The sequence below is a fragment of the Cucurbita moschata genome, unplaced genomic scaffold (assembly GCF_002738365.1).
Source record: "Cucurbita moschata cultivar Rifu unplaced genomic scaffold, Cmos_1.0 Cmo_Scf00053, whole genome shotgun sequence".
Lineage (NCBI taxonomy): Eukaryota > Viridiplantae > Streptophyta > Magnoliopsida > Cucurbitales > Cucurbitaceae > Cucurbita > Cucurbita moschata.
The window spans coordinates 1,484,245-1,498,923 of record NW_019268569.1 but is presented as its reverse complement, the minus strand read 5'-3'; the positions used below and the strand labels follow the sequence as shown (position 1 = coordinate 1,498,923).

Here is a 14,679-nt window from a genome sequence, read left to right as displayed (position 1 = left end):
TGAGAAAAAGAGATGGGTATGAAGACATTTGTGTTTGATTTGTTTCACTCTTTATAGTTGATTTGTTTCACTCTTTGACCTTGGTGAAATATGCTGAGAGTTCCATGGTTCACTGTGACATCATTGTCATCGACTTTTGTATCTGAAAAATTGTTGGAGCATTCTTTTGTGAGAATTGAACGTGAAGATCAACCTACACTTGATGAATTGTCTTGGCGTGAATAATTCCATCATCGATATCTACTTCAACTGAATGAGTTAACCAAGATATTATCATATTGTTGCACTGATTCTAGAGTTCAAATTCGGTTGAATTTGCTTTTTGAGACGGTTCTTCAATAGTGACATCAATGAAGCCAATTTTCTTTTTGGCAATAAGAGCATGCATAACTGATTTACACCAGGATTGGTAATTTGTTCCATTTAATTTGATTGGAACAAGTGAATATCCTGGCTGATCAGAGTGATGATTATAATAAGGATGTGTTATGTCAACATTCGAAATTTTGAAGCTGGATTTGAACTGATTCCGCCATAAAGAAAATTATGATATTTAATAACACCAAGATCGGTGCTTTGATACAATGTTAAGAATGAAAAAATGCATTGGGATCGAAAGTGCAATCATCATTAATATTCACCACGTTTAAATAGGATACAAGCTAACCACTAATACCTAAAAATAAGAAAAAATATAAACCAACTAAATCTTGAGATTAAAGAAAAATATACGACTAATCAAATCATAAAGAAAAAATATTAACGGATTACCAATATCTAAGATATATTCAATAACTAATTATTATAACATATTCTCCCAATATTATATCTTAATAAGTTCTTATCATGATATTTCCTGACGATCTTGGTCCTTTGATTCTACAACCTTGGTTATCTTTTAAGGGCTTTAGTACTATGGTTCTTGGTTCTTGATCCATATTCTAGTTCATGATCTTTCTCTTGTCCTTGGTACTTTCTAAGTTTTTGTTCGGTTCTTAGTTCTTTATCCAACACACTGCCCCGAAGATTTACGGTATCAGACATGAACCTGACATCTAGTGTCCAAGGCTTCATGCATTCCAAGCGACCAGTCTTAACCCCACACCTCAAGGCTTGCCCTTCGACATGTTCTGAAAACCTATGTCCTGTTGAGATATGATTCAAAGTATTCAAGAAGTGGTTGAGATATGATTCAGATATTCAAACTACCAAGATTTTAGGAGATTTTAGGAGATTGTTAGTACATTTGAATTTATCTAGATTTGCATGATTTACTATTTCTGGTCCAGTGTATTAGCTATAAATACTGGAATTGTGTAACCCGCTAGGCATCGAGTCAGTAGACAATAATAAAGCACTGCAGCATTCATCTATTTTATCTATTATCTCTTTCACTATCACTTTTTTCTAACAATTTATGTATTAGAGCCAAGTTCGTTCGACACGAGGGCGAGTGATTATTTTCTTTCACAAAACAAAAATGGCAGTAGCTGGTTTTTCTTCCTTTGCACTGTTGTTACCAATCTTTAATGGTGAGAAATATGAGTGGTGGAGCATCAAGATGAAGATCTTGCTCAGATCACAGGAGCTATGGGACTTGGTGGAGCACGAGTTTGTTGATGTATTAGAACCCACAATAGAAGAAAAGAAGAGACTAAGAGAAACCAAGAAAAACGATGTCAAGGCTTTATTCATTATTTAGCAAGCAGTTCATGAGACTATCTTCTCACGAATTGCAGCAGCAACCACATCAAAGTAGGCATGGTCAATTCTACAGAAGGAGTTCCTAGGAGATTCAAAGGTCATGACAGTGAAATTGCAATCTCTAAGACATGATTTTGAAACTCTACTCATGATGAATGGCGAATCAATTGCTGATTTTTTGTCATGAGCATTGACAATAGTCAGTAAGATGCGTACCTATGGAGAGAAAATTTCAAACGAAACAATTGTTGTAAAGGTGTTGAGAAACTTGACTCCAAAGTTTGACCATGTGGTGGCCGCCATAGAAGAAGCTAAGGATCTATCCATACTCTCCGTTGATGAACTGATGGGCTCGCTTCAGGCTCATGAGGCAAGAATCAATAGAGCATCAGAAAGGAACGAAGAAAAGGCACTACAAGTGAAGGAGACAACCAATAACGAAAGAGAAAATATTCATTTAGCAGGTAGAAGTCGTGGAAGAGGGGGATTTCGCAGCTTCCATGGTGGTCGTGATAATAGGGGTAGATGGAGAAGTCATGGACAGAGACAATTCAATGAACAAAGGAATGTCATACAATGTTACCACTGTAGAAGGTATGGGCACACAAAATCTGATTGTTGGTATAAAAATCAACGAATGAATTTTGCAGCAGAGAATCAAGAAGAAGAAGAAAAGTTGTTTGTGGCGTGCATGAATACTAATCCGAAAAAAGGTGACTTATGGTTTGTTGATAGCGGATGCTCGAACCATCTGACAGGCACAAAATCCTTATTCAAAGAGCTTGATGAGGCTCAAAAGATTAAGGTGCAACTTGGAAATACAAAAGAGATGCAAGTTGAAGGAAAAAGTACGGTAAATATCGAAACCAGTCACAGTAAGATAAAACAATTAGATAATGTTCAATTTGTACCTAATTTAGGGTACAATTTATTAAGTGTGGGCAATTGATGACCAGAGGGCATTTTGTTCTATTTGATGACAACACTTGTATCATTACACATAAGAAATCAGGCCATAAAGTTCAAATTGACATGACTTCAAATAAGATGTTTCCACTTGATATTTCTAACATGGAGGATTTTGCTCTTACTGCTAGCATGAAAGATGACTCAACATTATGACATCTCAGATATGGACATCTTCATATGAACGACCTGAAAATGCTCAGGGATAAAGGTATGGTTTTCGGATTACCAAGAATTGACTCAACTAATTTATGTGAAGGATGCATTTTTGGCAAGCAGACTAGGAAGTCAAAATCTAAAATGAAAAACAAGACTGAAACCATTTTATTGTATGAGGTCGAGGTACTAGAAACATTAGGTTGTTCGCGACACAAAGTCTCCTTCAAACATTCGACCATCTTATTTATTTCGAAAAGTACAACAAAAGAAACTCAAAAGAATGAGAGACAAATGGATAGAGACGGTCTTCTTTTTTAATTAAGGTTGTCTCTTATTTTGAAGTTCTATGACAATGAACAATTCATCGGACAACATAAGGAGAGGAGCATATCTTGGGGTTTTGTCTTCCTGAAATGATGGGTTTCACATTCGCGCATTGGGAGGAAATAGGACCTTTTATTCCATTGTAAGTGAGGTCAATGTTGCTTACTTTTACATCGTCATATAGTAAGTGATGGCTGCAAATAAGTTTGATTGCCAGCGGAGTTGCAGAACTTCCTCTAATGTTCTTGAAGCTCACTGTGCTAATCTTAATTTTTGAAGGAATCTGAAAATTAAAATGAGACGACAATTGGTTCATTTGTGAAGTTATAATGAAAAAATGAATCAAAGGTTCGAGAATGCGATTAATACCTGCCGATTGCACGGACAATACTCTTGGTCTATTAGAATAGGGTTGCTAACACTGAGCATTATAATGTCCAAAAAGTGCATATGGGTGGCGGTGCCGCTAGCAGCAGAAGCTGGCCACGTTTTGATCCTGACACCATTAGTGGTGTTAACTAACGTGCAGTTCTTTACGGTGACACCTTCAACAGGTTCTTCGTTAGTGTATCTTCCAAGACTTCTGATGCTTATTCCATGTCCTGGCCCGCATGTCACGTTGGTGACTTCAATTACTTTACTTTCATCTCCAAGAGAAATGCATCATCTCCAGTTGCAATTTTGGACTTTGTGATTGTGATCTTATTTGATCGACCGATGTGTATTCCATCAGTGTTGGGACTGTTTTCTGGTGCAACTATATTGATATTATGGATCGTGAGGTTGTTGCGCAGCCGAGGACGTTGATATGGAAGTTCTTGCTATCAAGTGTGTTATTCCCTTAACGGTTGAATTGGTGATGAAGTTGAACCTCAAACTCTAAACATTTTGTATAATCAAATAATATTTTGTGAGGCTCGGTAATGAAGCTAAAAATTTGGATAGAACCCAATGAAATTGAAAACTCAAAAAAGTTTCACTTTTTCACTTGATTGTTGAAAGATTATCCTCTAAAAAATGAAGAACACTTATCAAATTATAAATGTCAGAACATTAGAGAAGACATGTAAGAGGCCCTTTAAAAAAACAACAAGATGCATGAGATTGAGAAGGAAAGCTGAAGGCATATTACCTACAACGGGGAGTTGGGCACTATTTATGCGTTTGTGGCAATCATTCCTTTTCCAAGCTGCTTTTCCTTGGCCATGAAAAACTTCTTCACCTGATAATGTCAATCTACCAACACGGGCAAAAGTGATCCAATTATCTCCCTGGATACTTTTTGGTGCCTGCAATGTTCCTCCAAGTTGAAAGTCAATTGGGCTATTATTACAAGGTCCTTCAAAATTCCCTTACTTTACTTTAAATATCCCTCTCGGAGTAAAAATTGCACTAGAACGATTGGACGTGCATGCATCCTTCCATGCATTTGCTAAAGTCTACATTTCTCAAGTAACAAAAATTATAGCAAACAAATGATCAACTCAACCAGTGATAATATTGATGTTCATATTGTATATTTACCTTCCAATGTCAGTACCAGACACTATGTTACCATATCTTTTAAAAGGAAAAACAACATCGGCACTAGATTGAGCATCGAAGGTAAGAGCTAACAATAGTAACATCAAAATTGTAGCAGCCAAGAAACTCGATTTGATCGTACTCATGCTGCCTTTGCTTTCTTTTATTTTTTATGTATATTCTTTGAAAACTAGTGAGAAACAATGATATTTCATTTTAGATTTGGAACTTTTTATGTATCTAATACAAATTGAAAATTAGGAATCAAGTTGGGATGAAACTAAAAGAAGTTATGGATCCATCTCCCTCGCTTCATCCAAACATAAATTGATAACTAAAATATTTAACTTTGTTATGCATGTTGGTGTTAATATAACAAATGCGGAAGCAATTTGGATCTTAGGCACTTTTAGAACATCAATTATAGTAAATAATTAGCATGTTCACAAGTATTAAAACTTAATGAGTTTAAATACTAACCTTTTGTAGTTCAAACTCCTTTTTCCTCACGAACCGGTTTCGAACCCACCCTAGTGTCTTCTCCACTATCCTCCGGCCTTAGAACGGGATTGTGGAATCCGGTGAGTGACTAAACTTGAGAGGGATTTCGTATATGTGAAGAGAGTGTTTGTGAGAGGTTTTTCTCAAGGTTTTTCACCAAGAGGAAGAAGACCTTTCATGTACCATGACCCCTCTATTTAAAGAGTCATGTTTGCATGTTCATGCAAATTTGAGATCGCCAAATTTTAACAATTAAAATTCAACTCAAATGTTTGAGATTATGTGGCAAGCATGCATGTTTGAGTTAACCAAATTTTGACACTCAAAATTCCACTCAAACTTGTGGGGTTTATTTGGCAAGCATGCAAGTTTGGTTAAACCAAATTTTGACACCTCAAAATTCCACTAACATGGATTTTTTCATTAAATGAAGTCAACATTTTGACTTTTTTCATTTTAATTCAACAATTAATTTGAATAATAAATTTCAAATTAAAGTAACATTAAATGATTAATTAAACTATTTAATTAATATTTAATATTAATTAAAATGTCAATCTCAATCAATTCAGACACATAATTGATTAAGATATTTAAATCTTATTTAAATATCTCATATTCTCTCTTTTTGTTTAGTTCGTAAATAAAACAAAAATGCGGTTAAACATATCGTATATATGTAACGCATACTCCCTAATTTGAATTCGAACACTTCGAACTCACTCGTCACACTGTTCTATGGTTTAGTCCGATATGAGCTAGCAGAGGGATCTAATGGAACTATAGATCATGGGCTCCAACGATCCAAGATTAACCGGCTAAACTCATTAACCTTGTTAACCAACATTCGTTAACTACTAGGACACTCCACTATAGCCTAGTAGTTGCACTCCCCTCACTATAGATATATTTCTGTCCAATTTATATAACCATGATTAGTAAGTCGATCCTTCACAGGTTGTTCGTAACTAGAGCTGGGTCAATTTTACGTTGTACCCCTAAAGTTACTTCTTGTTCCTTATGTCTCACTGATCCTCTAATGAACAATTGGTTTGTGATCCAACCAGTAAACCGAATCCCTCTCAGGCTAATGAGAGGGTGGGGACCCTTGTTCAAGACCTGGAGTCAGTGCTTAAGGGAACTACCTCTCTTCTATTCCTAAAAGTGGGTAGGAGCGAATTCCATCTTGCACCCCACGTCCCCAGCCATTCACCCAGTCTTACACCTGAAATGGGAAGCCTATTGAGTTGGCGAACTAGAGCCACTCTCACCCATGCAAATCTAAGGATAATTTCGAATAAACAGGAGTTCATGGTTAGCTCAGAATTAAAACCGAGTTATCTAGGTTATCGAATGGAAAGAAAATCAGTTTCAACAGTAAACGACATTATAAAGTGAGAGTGGTTTTCTTCATGGTCCGATCTTATGCAATACTCATTGCATAGGATGCCAGCACTCACATGTCTCCACATGTACAATTTAGTGATCACATTGTTTATATCATTTACAAAAGTGGGCCGCATCCATAGTGTCCCCAAAAAAAGGTACTCAGCCTTATCCTTATACTATAGATCATTTTGACTATATACTTGAACTTGATCCACTCTTTTGTCTCTACAGCCAGAGTGTTCTTAGTTTATTGAACTTAGATTAATGATCGTAAAGTTCAATTTATTCAATAACAATCTTTACTGAATAAACAACAATAATAACTTTATTGAAAATAGAATATGTTTTTTTTTTACAAACGGTGAGTTTTAGGACATAAAACCCAACAATGCATACTTCCTTTAAGCTAATTGTTTCTATCCTTGTGGTTTCCTTATTTTTATAGTAACTAATTGTTCAGCAAACGCATAGTTCTTTGATAATGTTGAACTATGTTAAGGACATTACAATTCTCACTTGTTGTCGATGAAAAATTTATTTTTTTTAGTGACCATACATGGACTTGTGTTTGTTTGTTAACATTTTATATCTTTTATCTAAGATTATTTCGAACAATTATAAATTGTAGATGAATAAAAAGAATAAAATATTTTTTAACAACCCAACCCAGTTGGGTTGTGAAAATTAATGGGTTGGATTGAATCTAAGCAACCCAAACTTTTGGATTGGTCCAAAAAATTTACGCAACCAAGCCTAACTTGACGTACCATGAATGAAGAACCAAGGTCCTCAAACTTAGAATCCAAGAACCCCTAGACATCCCACTATACAACATAAGCATGACTCAGACTACATCACTTGGAACCTAATAAGCCTTGGATGTTGGTTTTTCAGACTACATTGCTTTGAATGTAAAAAACCATGGATGCAAGTTTAGATTAAGAGTTTGAAATGTATGAAGCCTTGAGCATAGGTTATAAGACTATGTCGCTTCCAACACTAATTATTATAATAATATCTTAATACTCCCCCTCAAGTTGGAGAGTGTCTGTCAATCACACACAACTTGTCATTCAAAAAATCGAACTGATGTCTTCCCAAATTTTTAGTGAAAATATCTACAAATTGCATTTTAGTCGAAACATAACACGGTTTGATGATTCCAGCTTGTAATTTTTCTCGAACTATATGACAATCTATTTCTATGTGTTTCGTACGTTCATGAAAAACTGGATTGGCTGCTATGTGTAATGCTGCTTGATTATGACAATACAATAATGCTGGTTCGGACAGTTGAACTTTCGAGTCTTGAAGAATGTATCTTAACCAAGTTAACTCTAAACAAGTATTTGCCATCGCTCGATACTCGGCTTCTGCTGATGATCTGGACAATGCAGAACCAAGTAATTGATTCTCTGGAAGTTCGACAACCGCCCCAGTCTGAATCATAATATGCTTGTAATTTTAAGTTGTTTTCAGATGGTAGTACAAGTTCTTGACCAAGAGTACCTTTGATGTATCTCAGAACTCGAAGAGCTGTCTCCCAATGTAGTTTTCTTGGTTCATGCATAAATTGACTAAGCACATGAACTGAATACACTATGTCAAGCCTAGCAACGGATAAATATATTAATCAACCAATCAACCGTCTGTATTTACTTTGATCATTCAACTTCTCCCCTTCTGTTAAAGAAAGTTTCAGATTTTGCTCCATAGAAAATCTTTCTAGACGTGCTCCTGTAAGACCTGTGTCTTGAAAAATGTCTAGAGCATACTTCCTTTGAGAGATAAAAATTTCTTTTCTACATCTAGAAAATTCAATGCCTAGAAAATATTTCAAATTCCCTAAATCTTTGAAAAGGAATTTCTCGAATAAACTAGTCTTGAGATGTTGAATTCCTTTGAGACTGAGTATGATTACGTTCCAAGGCTGCAATTTCATCATTCATAGCCTGCTACCATAATGGGTCGCCAACTGCCTCATCATAGGTTTTAGGTTCTGTCTGGGCTGTAATAAGAGTTAGAAAAGCACGTTGAGTAGGAGAAAAATGAGAGAACGAAAAGTAATCATGAAGGGGATACTTGGTGACAGTGTTGGGACTTGAGCTAGAGGTTAAATGATTGGCTCAAGAAGACATCTCATTATCATTATAACAAGCTGGAGGCCGTTTTGTACGAGTAAAACTTCGGAGTGGAACTGATGTATCAGGTGGGATAAGATTAGAATTAGTGGGTGAATCTGGAGAAGGAATAGAAGGTGGAAGAGACGACGAAGTAGTAGGAGAAGGAATAGAAGGTGGGGGAGGACTAGAATGGATGTTTGAGTAGGATGAATCATGAAGTGGTAAAATGGGAGTTGAAGGAGCTAATGTCAAAGTTTGTGAAGCTGATGAAAAAGTAAAATCACCGTCACAAAATTTAACATCACGACTGATAAGAAAAATTTTAGATTGCATGTCATACAACTTGTAACCTTTGTGAACACAAGGATATCCAACAAAAACACAAGGAATTGCCCGAGGTTCAAATTTTTGCTTAGGGTGTGTACTACAGTTGTATAACACTTACAACCAAAAACTATAAGATGGTGAAATGTAGGTGGTCGTTTGTAGGGTGCTTCAAAGGGTGTCTATTTATAAGATAAACAGTAGTTAAAATGGTGTTCTATGTAGAGTGCTTAAAATGCACTCTACCTAACTTTAACTCGGCCTGATATTTCTTCTGCAGTTGGGGTTATAAGTCGGTACATGCAAAGTCCAAAGAAGCCTCATTTGGATGCAACTCGACGGATCTTGAGATATGTCAAAGGTACAATCGACTATGGTCTTTTGTACAAAAGAAACAAAGACTTCAAGCTAGTTGAATAATGTGATGCTGACTATGCATAAGACCAGGATACTCTGAGGTTAACCACTAGGTATGTGTTCAAGTTTTGTTCGGAAACAATTTCTTGGTGTAGTAAGAGACAACCAACAGTATCATTGTCAACTACAGAAGCAAAGTATAGAGCAGCGGCTGGAGCAATTTGGATCTTAGGCACTTTTAGAACATCAATTATTGTAAATAACTAGCATGTTTGTAAGTATTAAAACTTAATGAGTTTAAATACTAACCTTTTGTAGTTCAAACTCCTTTTGCCTCACGAACCGGTTTCGAACCACCACTAGTGTCTTGTCTACTATCCTCCGGCCTTAGAACGGGATTGTGGAATCCAGTGAGTGACTAAACTTGGGAGGGATTTTGTATATGTGAAGAGAGTGTTTGTGAGAGGTTTTTCTCAAGGTTTTTCACCAAGATGAAGAAGACCTTCCATGTATCATGATCACTCTATTTAAAGAGTCATGTTTGCATGTTCATGCAAATTTGAGATCACCAAATTTTGACACTTAAAATTCCACTCAAATGTTTGGGATTATGTGGCAAGCATGCATGTTTGAGTTAACCAAATTTTGACACTCAAAATTCCACTCAAACTTGTGGGGTTTATTTGGCAAACATGCAAGTTTGGTTAAACCAAATTTTGACACCTAAAAATTCCACTAACATGGATTTTTCCATTAGATGAAAGTCAACATTTTGACTTTCTTCATTTTAATTCAACGATTAATTTGAATAAATAATTTCAAATTAAAGTAACATTAAATGATTAATTAAACTATTTAATTAATATTTAATATTAATTCAAATGCCAATCCCAATCAATTCCGACACATAATTGATTAAGATATTTAAATCTTATTTAAATATCTCAGATTCTCTCTTTTTGTTTAATTCGTAAATAAAACAAAATTACGGTTAAATATATCGTATACATGTAACGGATATTCCCTAATTTGAATTTGAACACTTCGAACTCACTCGTCACACTGTTCTATGGTTTAATCCGATATGAGCTAGCAGAGGGACCTAATGGACCTATAGATCATGGGCTCCAACGATCCAAGATTAACCGGTTTAAACTCATTAACCTGGTTAACCAACATTCGTTAACTACTAGAACACTCCACTATAGCCTAGTAGTTGCACTCCCCTTACTATAGATATATTTCTGTCCATTTGATATAACGATGATTAGTAAGTCGATCCTTCACAGGTTGTTCGTAACTAGAGCTGGGTCAATTTACCGTTTTACCCCTAAAGTTACTTCTTGTTCCTTATGTCTCACTGATCCTCTAATGAACAATTGGTTTGTGGTCCAACCAGTAAACTGAATCCCTCTCAGGCCAATGAGAGGGTGGGGCCCCTTGTTCGAGACCTGGAGTCAATGCTTAAGGGAACTACCTTTCTTCTATCCCTAAAAGTGGGTAGGAGTGAATTCCGTCTTTCACCCCACGTCCCCAGCCATTCACCCAGTCTTACCCCTGAAATGGGAGGCCTGTTGAGTCGGCGAACTAGAGCCACTCTCACCCATGCAAATCTATGGATAGTTCCGAATAAACAGGAGTTCATGGTTAGCTCAGGATTAAAACCGAGTTACCTAGGTTATCGAATGAAAAGAAACTCAGTCTCAACAATAAACGACATTATAAAGTGAGAGTGGTTTTCTTCATGGTCCGATCTTATGCAATACTCATTGCATAGGACGCCCCCCCTCACATGTCTCCACATGTACAATTTAGTGATCACATTGTGATATGAACCAAGAGACATCAATCATACAATATGCTTCAATGAAGATGTGAAGAAAAGGTTGTCAAAATTATCAAAAGATGTTTCAATTCATGCTACATTGAAGAAGAATAAAGTTTGATTGTTGTAAATTTTGGGTGGGTTACAATTTGGAGTTATTGTATTTCATTATTGTATTTTAAGACTTTTAATTTACTTTAGGTTTAGGTTACAATTACATAATGGTCAATTATGGCCATTAAGTATGAATGTTACAACTCTTTGAAATATCTTTAGTAGTTTCATTTTGAGGCTATATAAAGCCATGTATGTTGTATTTGTAAAAAGACTTGGAAGATATATTAAAAGAAGCATTTGTGCTTTTCTTTAGCCGATGGCTAAGTTTCTTTGCAATTCTATGTAGTTTAGATTGCATGTAGAATCATTCAAGCTCGACATGATCAATCTTGCTTGTGGAGTGATTCGAATCTCAAGCAAGTGTTCTTGCCTTGAGATATTTGATCAACAAGAATCATTCAAGCTAGACATGATCGATCTTGCTTGTGGAGTGATTCGAATCTCAAACAATGTTCTTGTCTTGAGATATTCGATCAACAAGGTAATCCGAATCTTACTCCCCTTGTAGTTGATTCCTTATCGTATCATTTGGTATCAGAGCAAGTTGATTCCTTATCTTATCATTTGGTATCAGAGCTTTAGGCTCAAGATCGGATATATGTTTCCTTTGCGTTTCTTTTCAATTTGTTTTTTTTTATCTTTTTAGTTTTTAATCGATCCAAAATAAAAAAATTCAATCTGGGCTCTACTAAAAAATTTGAGAGGTAAGAATGAAAGCTTCATTTGTGTAAAAGAGTGTTGTGAGGTCCGTCGTATTTCCATAACTTATTTTTTGCAGCAAAGTTACACAAATAGATTCGAGGACGAATCCTCTTGAAGAAGTGGAGAATGATATGAACCAAGAGACATCAATCATACAATATGCTTCAATGAAGATGTGAAGAAAAGGTTGTCAAAATTATCAAAAGATGTTTCAATTCATGCTACATTGAAGAAGAATAAAGTTTGATTGTTGTAAATTTTGGGTGGGTTACAATTTGGAGTTATTGTATTTCATTATTGTATTTTAAGACTTTTAATTTACTTTAGGTTTAGGTTACAATTACATAATGGTCAATTATGGCCATTAAGTATGAATGTTACAACTCTTTGAAATATCTTTAGTAGTTTCATTTTGAGGCTATATAAAGCCATGTATGTTGTATTTGTAAAAAGACTTAGAAGATATATTAAAAGAAGCATTTGTGCTTTTCTTTAGCCGATGGCTAAGTTTCTTTGCAATTCTATGTAGTTTAGATTGCATGTAGAATCATTCAAGCTCGACATGATCAATCTTGCTTGTGGAGTGATTCGAATCTCAAGCAAGTGTTCTTGCCTTGAGATATTTGATCAACAAGAATCATTCAAGCTAGACATGATCGATCTTGCTTGTGGAGTGATTCGAATCTCAAACAATGTTCTTGTCTTGAGATATTCGATCAACAAGGTAATCCGAATCTTACTCCCCTTGTAGTTGATTCCTTATCGTATCACATTGTTTATATCATATACAAAAGTGGGCCACATCCATAGTGTCCTCATAATAAGGTACTCAGCCTTATCCTTATTCAAAGTAGGCATGGTCAATTCTACCGAAGAAGTTCCTAGGAGATTCAAAGGTCATGACAGTGAAATTGCAATCTAAGACATGATTTTGAAACTCTGCTCATGACGAATGGCGAATCAATTGCTGATTTTTTGTCAAGAGCAATGGCAATAGTCAGTCAGATGCGTACTTATGGAGAGAAAATTCCAAACGAAACAATTGTTGCAAAGGTGTTGAGAAACTCGACTCCAAAGTTTGACCATGTGGTGGCCGCCATAGAAGAAGCTAAGGATCTATCCATACTCTCCGTTGATGAACTGATGGGCTCGCTTCACGCTCATGAGGCAAGAATCAATAGAGCATCAGAAAGGAACGAAGAAAAGGCACTACAAGTGAAGGAGACAACCAATAACGAAAGAGAAAATATTCATTTAGCAGGTAGAAGTCGTGGAAGAGGAGGATTTTGCAGCTTCCATGGTGGTCGTGATAACAGGGGTAGATGGAGAAGTCATGGACAGAGACAATTTAATGAACAAAGGAATGTCATACAATGTTACCACTGTAGAAGATATGGGCACACAAAATCTGATTGTTGGTATAAAAATCAATGAATGAATTTTGCAGTAGAGAATGAAGAAGAAGAAGAAGAAAAGTTGTTTGTGGCATGCATGGATACTAATCCGAAAAAAGGTGACTTATGGTTTGTTGGTAGCAGATGCTCGAACCATATGACAAGCACAAAATCCTTATTCAAAGAGCTTGATGAGGCGCAAAAGATTAAAGTGCAACTTGGAAATACAAAAGAGATGCCAGTTGAAGGAAAAGGTACGGTAAATATCGAAACCAGTCACAGTAAGATAAAACAATTAGATAATGTTCAATTTATACCTGATTTAGGGTACAATTTATTGAGTGTTGGGCAATTGATGACCAGAGAACATTCTGTTCTATTTGATGACAACACTTGTGTCATTACACATAAGAAATCAGGCCATAAAGTTTAAATTGACATGACTTCAAATAAGATGTTTCCACTTGATATTTCTAACATGGAGGATTTTGCTCTCACTGCTAGCACGAAAGATGACTCAACATTATGGCATCTCAGATATGGACATCTTCATATGAACGACCTGAAAATACTCAGGGATAAAGGTATGGTTTTCGGATTACCAAGAATTGACTCAACTAATTTATGTGAAGGATGCATTTATGGCAAGCAGACTAGGAAGTCATTTCCTGTTGGAAAAGCTAAAAGAGCTTCACATTATCTAGAACTAATTCATGCTGATTTATGTGGGCCAATGCAAACGAAGTCCTTGGGTGGAAGTATATACTTTTTACTATTTGTTGATGACTATAGTAGCATGAGCTGGGTTTACTTCCTACAACACAAGTCAGAAACTTTTCAGAAGTTCCAGATTTTTAAAGCTATGGTAGAGACCAAAGTGGCTGTTACATTAAAGTTCTTCGCACAGACAGAGGTGGCGAGTTTATATCTAAAGATTTCAATCTCTTTTGTGAAGAAGAGGGCATCCAAAGGGAATTAACAGCTCCCTACACTCCAGAACAGAATAGAATCGCTGAACGAAAAAATCGAACTATTGTGATATGATAAGGAATCAATACAAGGGGAATAAGATTCGGATTACCTTGTTGATCGAATATCTCAAGACAAGAACATTGTTTGAGATTCGAATCACTCCACAAGCAAGATCGATCATGTCTAGCTTGAATGATTCTTGTTGATCAAATATCTCAAGGCAAGAACACTTGCTTGAGATTCGAATCACTCCACAAGCAAGATTGATCATGTCGAGCTTGAATGATTCTACATGCAA

The 14,679-nt window shown here is 35.9% G+C and overlaps 1 long non-coding RNA gene across 1 annotated transcript; it reads left to right on the top strand.

Annotated features, from left to right (window-relative positions):
- The first annotated feature begins 2,649 nt into the window (after positions 1 to 2,649).
- On the top strand, positions 2,650 to 14,198 carry LOC111436359. The gene is made up of 3 exons (XR_002709220.1): positions 2,650 to 2,923; positions 4,461 to 4,466; positions 14,042 to 14,198. It is a non-coding gene; the product is annotated as an uncharacterized LOC111436359 (long non-coding RNA).
- The last annotated feature ends 481 nt before the right edge of the window (positions 14,199 to 14,679 follow it).